Source organism: Leptodactylus fuscus, chromosome 4 (assembly GCF_031893055.1).
Source record: "Leptodactylus fuscus isolate aLepFus1 chromosome 4, aLepFus1.hap2, whole genome shotgun sequence".
Classification (NCBI taxonomy): Eukaryota; Metazoa; Chordata; class Amphibia; order Anura; family Leptodactylidae; genus Leptodactylus; species Leptodactylus fuscus.
The window spans coordinates 71539360-71549776 of record NC_134268.1 but is presented as its reverse complement, the minus strand read 5'-3'; positions in this window follow the sequence as shown (position 1 = coordinate 71549776).

Sequence of the window (10417 nt, the reverse complement as noted above, 5' to 3'; positions counted from 1 at the left end):
AAGACTGACAAGAAAGGCTATTTTTGCCGTCTCTTTTACAGTATTTAAATAGAGCATTGTTACTTTGTGGGGATGGATGAATCATTCATACCTATATAGCTTGCATTTGTTGCAAGGACATTGCCCTATTTTCATGCACACAGACAGAAATAGGTGCACTGGCAGCCACCAGCACCTCCTTACGAGTGAAAAGCGACTGAGCGCCCACAACCTGGAGATGGAGACGGGGCGGCAGACAGACATACAAGCCACGGGAGAATAGACTGTGCCAGCACTGTGACCAGGGGGCCCTAGAAGACGAGGCTCACTTCCTACTACACTGCACCAAATACTCAGCTGTGAGGGCCGTCTACTACCAAAGACTCTCTGCCCACATCCCAGACTTCATATCTGCAGACAAGAAGAGGAAACTCTACATCCTACTGGGAGAAGAAGAGGCCACTGTGGAGATCGCTGCCCAATACGTGTCCAGCTGTCACCAAACAAGAGGAAGATGAGACTCCACGGACTGTTATACCCCAAACCACCCCCACCCCACCTCCCCATATAGCGGTGACCAACTAAGAGGAAGACGAGACTCCACGGACTGTTATACCCCATACCCATCACTCACCCACCCGAATCCAACTCCCCCCCCACACACACACACACTTTACTAGCTTTGTCAATGCCAAATATCTATTCGGACGTGCCAATAAAGCTTGTATGATTTGATATGACTTGTTACCACCACGGGTGCTGGATGCTGACAAGTGTGCCAATGTCCTGTGACCTACATATATTAAAAAAAATTTAACTGCTGATGTAACGGCTCATCAGTATAATCTATATCCTGACCTATTATGTCAGTGTGTAGGCACCCCTCATTATGCTTACCATTTCCACTGGACCTGGGCCGACATGTCATCCAGGGAAGGCTAGCTCCCCACACACGCGCAATAGTGCCTGGAAAGCTGGCACACCATACTTGCTAACTAGGAAGACGTTGTGGGAGGGGGAGGGAACAAAGCATTACAGTAGTTGTAGGAAGCTACACCATGTAAACAAACGCAGAAGATGCCAGGAGCCTCCAGAGAAACCCAGAAACCACTCAAGGCACTGCTTATTAACCCATTCATAGCACTGACAGACCTTTTTAAAAAAAATATTTTTTGCCCCTTTAACAGTCAATTTGAATATAGATTAAAAATGTGATTTTCTGAGCAGCAACATTAGATTGACATGAAAAAGGTATGCTCGCTGTGTCCCAGGCCTTAGAGATTCAGATTATGTATAGAGTTATCAGGAAATGCCCATGGTATGTTTGTGGGATGCTTACATTGTGTTTTTCACATTGGGAAATAAAATGTATTTTTACTCTTTATACTGGTGGCTGTGACCTTTTTGTATTGGTAAAGCGGTGTTCTGGTTCCTTTTTTTCTTTTTAGATTTCTGCATAGACATAAAACAACAAATCCTGCAGACTTTCCTTAACATTTGGAGATGGCTCTTTGTTGAGGTCTCCAGTGTTCCTGACCTTTGGTCCATATGTGAGCAGTGACCATCCACTCACACAGTAGCTCTTGTGCAGGTGGATCTACAGACAAACAATCCTCTGTACTGGGGATCTGTCTGGTTCATCTGGTGTCTTCTCGCTATACTTATCCCCTTGTAACCACTGCACCTCACACCTTCTAACAGCAGGATCAGAAGGTCCTAAAAGGACTATCTTGCTTCTCTCAGTGCAATGATGTGCTCCCTCTATAGGTCTGCCAGCTTTGTAAGATCCATTCCTAGTTTAGGCTTAAGGTGGTATTCCCATAACTTTTATTCACCAACCTTCAGGCTCTGTGCTCTGTTCACTTCCTGGTTTTCTGGGCACATTGGTTGTCGGGGTTTCACTTGCTCTGCTATCTGCTATGTTAGCAGTCAGTAATGAGGGATTGGTTGTACGTGCATTACCACAGTATGAAGCTGATGTAGAGGCTGATGTAGCAGAGCTGGATTTGAATCAGCTTGCATTACATACAGAGGTACCGGATTCCCTATCTCAGCCTTTATCAGCCAAATTCAATTGAACTGGCTGATAAGTGGAAAAGCTGAAGATAGACAGCACAGTAATCCAGAAGCTCTCACCTCCCCCCTCCCCTATCTGAGGAGCTCTGTTACTTGTCAGACATAAGCAGCATTCAGCCCCTCCCTCCCCCCTGAGAGCAGGCAGCTATGTCACTTGGGAAATGAGCAGATAAGCCCAGTGGCCAGAGAAACGCAGTGTCAACAATGAAGTGAATAAATTAAGATAGCGGCCAAACAAAGCAGTTTTGATAAAGCAATGTATTTAGGAAAAGTCTTAAATCCACATAAACTAGCAGTATAGATAGGATCCTTGTAATGGGACAACCCCTTTAAAGATAAAACACTGCTTCAAATGCAAAGTGTGACTTGGGTCACACCTCTATCCAGCAGGTTTCCATACTCTGCTCTTCTTGGATTTCCCACCCCACACGAGTGAATGGAGCATGCTCAGAGTTGTAGTTTCATAGCAATTGGCTTGCTGACATCTCTTCTACCACAATAAGTGGCACCATCCATGAGATTATGTAGGTACCAGCAGAGGGAGCTCGTGTCAGAGAAAGGTGCTGTAGTTAGTAATGCAACACACAAACATTGTGCACAATTATTACTTATAAATAAAATCTCTAATTCTGTTATATTTACACATAGACTACACTAGAGAGGAATCATGGGTTGTTATCACCACTTCTGCATTCTTCACATAATTCTGCCTCCCTAGACTGTTAAGTATGTCAAGTTCTCTTATAATAACATGCCCTTAGGTCATTGACAGGATCTATTTTTACTAGAACTTATGTTTTATGCATAATCATTTTTTTCTACTTCATTGTTGTGCTGGGGAAATTCAATTAACAAATTTTATGTCCATACAAGGAGCTGTTCACAGCACAATTATCAGTTTAACCCCCTAATAATCACGGTACCCCTATTTCTATAGTCCCTCCCCTCTCAAAAATAAATAAATTGTGTAATGTAATTTTTGCCCCAGATAGTAATGGTGTTGTAGACGCCTCAATAGCTATATCTCTTTGACAGGCCTGGGAGTTTTCATTAGGCTCCCTGCTGCCATAACAGGACACAGGAGCCATCTTGCAACGAAAAAGGTAGAGGGCCGGTGGGGACCTACTTTTAACAGAAAGCAATGCTCGCAGTCAGAGTGAAGTGTGCAATACAACGGAGACCCGCTGGCTGTGGCAGCCGCTCTGAAGCAGAGCGGCCAACGTCTTTAAAGCCCTGGCACCATTACTGTTATGGGTTGCTGTCTGGAATGGTTAAAGCAGATCTGAGTATCAGAATACTTAACGTCATGTATGTAAATTAGCTCCTATTCCTTATGTGGACAGAATCCTTTATTTTCTGTGAGAAAATTAAAAAGTTTGATATATGTATATAGATATTCTGTATGTGTCTGTCTTCCAGGTCCAGCTAGAAAATGCACAAGAATCAGCTATGAACATTTCATTTTTAGGTCTGTAAATGTAGTTTCTAATACATTTCATCTGATCTCTTTATAATAGTAAAGTATTTTGACCAATATAAAGTTACATGAGAATACTGAATTTCCTCCCGATTTTGCACACTTTTCGGACTGATCTTGCTTGTTGGGATACCAAGGGGTTTTCCTGGCTAGGTCGTATTAATCTGCTGAAAATGACTGTACTACCCTGCCTCCTCTACCTCTTTCAAACCATCCCTGTAATCTTGCCTAAACATCTTTACAAGACTCCAGAAAGCTGTTACCAGGTTTATCTGGGCGTCTAAGCCCACACAAATCGCAAAGAGTACCCTTGTTAGGCCTAAATGGGAAGGAGGTGTGCCAACCCCAGCCTACTCTAGCTACTTCTTGGCCGCAGTCACGACTCACATTCTTTATTGGCACCATTCCACGAGTTCTAAGCTCTGTATTGCCCTAGAGGAATCTGAGCCCTCTCACTGCTCTTCCATGGCTTCATAAGCGATTTTGGTCAGACACTAAGACTTATCTGCTCCCTTAAGTCACACGTCAGATCCTTGGGTCTTGCTGACTATGGTGCTGGGTGGAGACTTTTCCGTAATGATGGCCCTATAACTCCAACCTCGGCAACCCAGACTTCCCTGCTGCATTTCACTCCCTTTTTCTATTTCATTCCATGGGCCAACCCATCCTCCGATTCCATCGGGTCATGTCAGCCTCCTCCCCTGCTCTGAGTTGCTCACTACCACCACAAACTCTAATTCTACTGCCTCACTCTGGCCATATACCCAGCCCTCTCATATCTACTCTACTCTAAAGATGTACCATGACCTTCATAGGGAAATATTGCCTTTTGAACATTTGTGTCTCTCATCTAGTGTGCCAACTCATACTGTCTCAATTATCTATGTCATGCTCATGGAGGATTCAGCCAACAGTCTACCAGTATTCATGGACAGTTGGGGAAGGGAATTGGGGGTCTCTTTCCCACCAGACATGTGGTCTTCAGCTTTCCTGCCATACAGAAATGTCAGCAGACATCAGTCACTTGGACATGCAGAAGGGGAGGGGTATAGTGGACAAAATGGCATAATTTTCAAAATATTTTTATATCAGTGAATAGTTTTATTTTACTAGTAAATTTCTGGTTAAAATAATAGCCAGGCATCACCTTTTATATACATTTCTGTAAATATAGATAGGTAACTAGGTATGTAGACCATACCCACTTCAAGTATCTCACCAAGGTTGCAGGAGCACCTGAAACTAACAACTTGTTTCCTTTTGAAGATCATTTGAGAAGCTCTTTAAGTTCAAAGCCAAATATTTTCATCTGAAGCTGTGTTACTATTGTGGTTGCAGAGGTGTTCTTAGTTCACTAACTGTTATATGAAAGAGCAGTTGGCAATAAGGTTGCCAAGATCACTGGCCTAAGGCTTTATGTTTGATCTTGATGTAGGCCTACACCTTGCCATGTTGCTTTCTCTTTGCTTTCTTTGTCTTGTTAGGTTAAAGTTATGTGCTGGGAAGTGGGGGTTAGAAGAAGAAGAGTTAAAAAAAAAATCTTGGCAGGCAATGTCTAATCTATCAGTTTGAGATTCTATATTTTATCACAAATAGAATGTCTCTCGTGGCAAGCAGCCAAAGCTATGTAACTTACAGTGAAGAAAAGGTTAAGAATTTGTGGGTGTACTTAATGCATTAATATTATAACTGAATAGGCTTTACATGTATAACTTAAAATCTAGACTTGTGAGGCAAACTAAAACTTCATATTTGGAATCAGCGCACTCATTTTAGTAAATAAATAAATCACAAGTTTTTCTCTCAGTAGCAAAATCATTGTTGCACAGTGTTATTGGTAAATGTAGGTGTGCAGGAGCACAGCAGCACCCTTATGGTGGAAGCACATTATGTATCTGTTTGCAAAAACACACCTTTATACAGAATATTGGCCCATAGCAGCCCCTGCACACGGTATTATGTCCCATACTGGCCCCTGCACACAGTATTATGTCCCATACTGGCCCCTCCACATAGTATAATAATCCAACTTTAATAATATTCCAATTTTTAACATTCACTAGCTATTATTATTCTGTGAAGTCTCTTTAGACCCCAGAGTATAATAGGCAAAGTCCCAGGGGAAGTGAGGAAAAAAATAATGTTACTTACCTTCCATGTGCTCCAGAATTGCCTTCCAGAGCAGCTCCATTCTTTTCAGCACTTCTGCCTCAAGTCAGCGACCACTGATTGGGTCTCGGGGATCACGTTGGCGTACTATACCTGGTGAAAAAAGAGGTTCTGTTTTCAAAACATGTTGCTGTTTAATTGTTTTTCGCAAATTTTCCTGCTAAGGCCTGGTTCACATCTGCGTTCGGTATTCCATTTGGGAAGTCCACTTGGAGACCCCCCCCCCAAATGGAATACCAAACGCATTAAAAAGCAGTGAGCAATGAATGCACACAGACCCCATAGACTATAATGGGTTCTGTGTGTTTTCCTCGTGGTGTCCGGGCAAATCATGCGGAGAGAAAAGTGCTGCTTGAATTACTTTTTTCTCTGCATGATTCGTGCTGACACCGTGCAGAAAACACACGGACCCCATTACTAAGCAGATTACATTGACTATGATATGGACTCTTTGATGCTGATGACCTTTCTTTTCTAATGTCCCCTGCAAGTCTCTTGTTATTGCTCACAGTAGTCCAGTGATGTACAGCTTAGCTATGCCTCCATATTGGTCTCACTGTTTTTGAAAGACTAATGTGTGGTCTGTTCAAAGTAGTTCCCACTTAAAAATTTTGGTTGGATAAGGGGGTGGTCCTGAAAAAAAAATCAATCTTTAAGAGGAGTGTCATCTCTAAGGAGTGGTCTTAAAGAGGAGAGGTTTTACTGTATTAGTAAGTGGCTTATTGTGCTGTTTCCAGCACATTTGAAAAAGTAATTTCCAACTATTTGACAATTCTTATAGAATGTCCTTGTCCACGACAACTGCACCAAAAGTATTAAAAATTCAAATCACCCCCCCTTCCCTAGAACACATATAAAAGTACTTAAATACTGTGAAACACAAACATATTATGTATCACTGTATCTGAAAACGCCCGGTCTACAAATCTATAAAAATATTTTTCCTGTATGGTAAACGTTATAGCGGGGGGAAAATTGATTGGCCAAATTCTGTACACTGGCCAATCAATACTGGTCAATTCATTCCTATGAGAAAAAGTAAGTTCCCTCGTAACAGCAAGCTGCCAGCTCTCCTGACTAGCAAGGAAGAGCCTGCTGCAGGCTCATCTTTGCTAGTCGGGAGAGCTGGCAGCTTGCGGTTACGAGGGAGCTTACTTTTTATCAGCGCAACTGCAAGCGTTGTGCAGTTGAAGCGCATGGACCCCAAAGACTATAATGGGGTCCATGCGCTTTAACGGCACAGCACTCCTCCTAAACACTCTCCTCCTGCTACTCGTGGACTTGGTGACTCTCCTTTAGTTGAATAGTGGTTTACCCTGAAACGAGCATTTTTTCCCATAGACTATAATGGGATTCCATATTCGATCGAGTAGTCGAATCTCGAATATTTCACTGTTCGCCCATCTCTAGTAATTTGCACCCAAAACTGTCTAACATGCTGTGAGGTGCAACCTTGAAGAAAAGGGGTATGGCCTAATTCAGTTGGATGGAGTGGAGGTTGAGCTTGTGCACTACTGTCAGGGATAGCAGAGCATGCATGCTTGACTGTCACCCCACTGAAATGGAGAGACCTAGAATCATGTTGGTGCCAGGCAATAAGTTTACAACTTCTGGGGAAACCATTTTAAGTTGTGCATCATTACTGATCTCTTAAGAATATTTTACGGTTACATGTATATGTATAAGCTGTAGACCATACACGTTGAGTATTGATAATATAATAGTAACTTTACAAAACTGACATGAAGAGCAAAGGAAATCAAAACGTCAAAAATAGACGTCTCCATATCACCTTGTTCAAGATGCATGTCAATAGATCTTTAAATGCTTTCCCTGACATCATCCCTCCTCTCAGCAGCTGTTGCTGTACATCCAGTGACCTCTTTAGAGGTGCAAATCAGAATAGGAAGAAAGCTTCTGGAATTATAGTCTTCTGCATACTAATAACAAGCATTTTCAAGCAACTAAAGGTTATTATAACAGTCAGGCAACCCTCTTATACAACTGCCTGTAGCCAGGTTACGAGGACAATGGTTAGTGCAGCAATTAAAAAGATTAAAATAGTTGCATGATTGGGCTTTTGTAAAGTATATACTGTCATGTGGAATTGTCAAGCGGAATAAAAGGGGTTAGCTAGCTTTTAAATGATGACCTATCCTTAAAGAAGTTTTCCAGGCTAAACATTTTCTAATTAGGTCGGGGGAGGTGGAAAAAACAGCAAAGAAAAATATTCACCTGTCCTTGGAGCTCCGGTGTCCTCCCTGGGATGTCCAGTCCTGTAGCTTGGCTGCCATCTTGCTGTGAGGTCCCTGTTCCCTTCCGCTGAGGCCATAAGATTTTTTAAAAGCTGCGTAACCCTTTTAATCACTAAATCTTTCTCCCCAGATGTCAGTGAAGAAAGAGGATGCTTCTTTAAAGGGATTCTATCATTGGGAAAAGTCATTTTTAACTAATCACATCCTTGCACAGCCTTTAGAAAGGCTATTCCACACCTACCTTTTGTATGTAAATCGCCTCAGTGGTTTTTGAATGAGCCAGTTTTTATTCATATGCTAATAAGCCTCTTGGTGCACCCCAGAAGTCTGATCCTGCACACTCTGCCTATTCTTTCCTATGTATGTGTACAGCACAGGCTGCTGCTGCTGCTGATGATGACTTGATGACTGATGACCTGTTTGCACACACAGATAGGAGAGAATAGCAAAGAGACAGTGCCGCTGGGAACTTCCTGTGCTGGCTGTAAGGTCATTAGCATATGAATAAAAACCGGCTCATTCAAAAACCACTGAGGCGATTTATATACTAAAGGTAGGTGTGGAATAGCCTTTCTAAAGACTATGCAAGGATGTGCTTAGTTAAAAATGACTTTTCCCAATGATAGAGCCCCTTTAATCAGCAAGTATCAATAAGACTTGATAGATTTGGTTCTATCAGATATTCCCGATTAGTGAATACCACATGAAACTATAAACCCCATAAACTATAAAGGGGTCCGTGTGCTTTCCATGCGATGTCCGCACAAATCATGCAGAGAGGAAAGGAGTTCTAGAAGTACTTTTCTCTCCGCATGATTTGTCTGGACACCGTGCAGAAAACACATGGACCCCATTATAATCTATGTGGTCCATGTCCTTTCTCAGCTAACTGCTTTTTAATGCGTTCAGTATTCTGTTCGGGGAGTCCCCAAGCAGACGCCCTGAATGGAATATCGAACACAGATGTGAACCAGGCCTTAGTTGCATATTTGTAGGCTAGACCATTTACATTTTAATCATTAGAGGTCCATCTAATCTCAAAAACACAAGGACAGAAGTCCCTTTGGATGGGAGTTTTGCTTTGCAGGGGACTGCAACACAGCTCTGTTCAAGTAAAATCAGTGAATGGGCTCACTTCAGTTGGACCCCAACAAATTAGGAAGCGATACCCGATTCTACCCATATACCATCACTGACTTGAAAAAGTCAGTGGAAAAATCTGTTATTCCCGCAAGATATTCCATAAATGTCTGATACGTGCAGGTCCTAGAGATAGGACACAAATCTGTCTACAAAATGAACCCCTCCTTCAGGTTCTGTCCCCCAGCTCTTACACACTGTACCTCACTAACAGACTGTCATCAATGGTTGAGCTTATGGAAACAATGTAACTCTCCTAGCCTTGCTGTTTCCAGTGTAACAGTGTAGCAAATGAACTATGTTGTTTCCGTAATTCCCATTCACTTCTATTGGCATTATGGGAATGGCATAGCTCAGAGTTACAATATAAATTTAAGTCTGACTAGTAAGATGGAACCTGGGGTTATTAGAACACTGGAGTGATGGTTGCTGGAAATGGGCGTCTATACACTTATGTAGATATTGCATTAAAAACCAGATGTTTGCATCTAGAATAGTCTTTTACCACATTAACACTGCATAGAGTGTATTTCTGATTCATTTAATGTTATCTTCATTGAAAAAAAACTGCGTTTTTTTTCAAAAATAAGAAACTTCTAAGTGATCCTAATCTTTAGAACGGTAGTGTAGGTATAGGTTGCAGAGGTGAGTCCTGCATCTATCACATATTTACTGTATGGCGTATCCTGTAGATATGCCGTAAATGTCTGTCATGGGAAAACCTCTTTAAAGCTGTCCATAATTTTCTTCCTCGTCTTATTAAACTGAACATGCACAATAACATGAGTTAATTTGGAGGTTAGCAGATAGTTGTGTTGCGTGTATGTCTAGCCTAACAACAGGAAGATCAACTTCTAAAAATTAAATTCTGTGCTAACAAGGATTTATTACATCTTCTAAACATACACAAAAGGAAGTAAAGGAAACATAAAAAGTATAGCACTCTGCATGTGAATGGTCAATGAAAAAGTCCAAATATGAAGGGCTGTGCAAAGGTTTTAGGCAGGTGTGGAAAAAAATATTGCAAATTGAGGCCCGGTTCACATCTGCATTCATTATTCCAGTCAGGGAAATGGAAACCTATACGCATTAAAAAGTGGTTAGCTAAGAAACCACACGAACCCCATAGGCTATAATGGGGTCCGTGTGGTTTCTGCTTTGTTGTCGCACGAAACATGCAGAAAGAAAACTGCTCCTTGCACTTACAAAGTTTAAACTGAGCAGAAAGAGCTCATAGAAAGCAAATTTATTCTTGAGCACATGTAAATTTGTGTGAAGGTGCATTTTAAAAAGCTTTCTCAAGATTACAGTATTGATGATC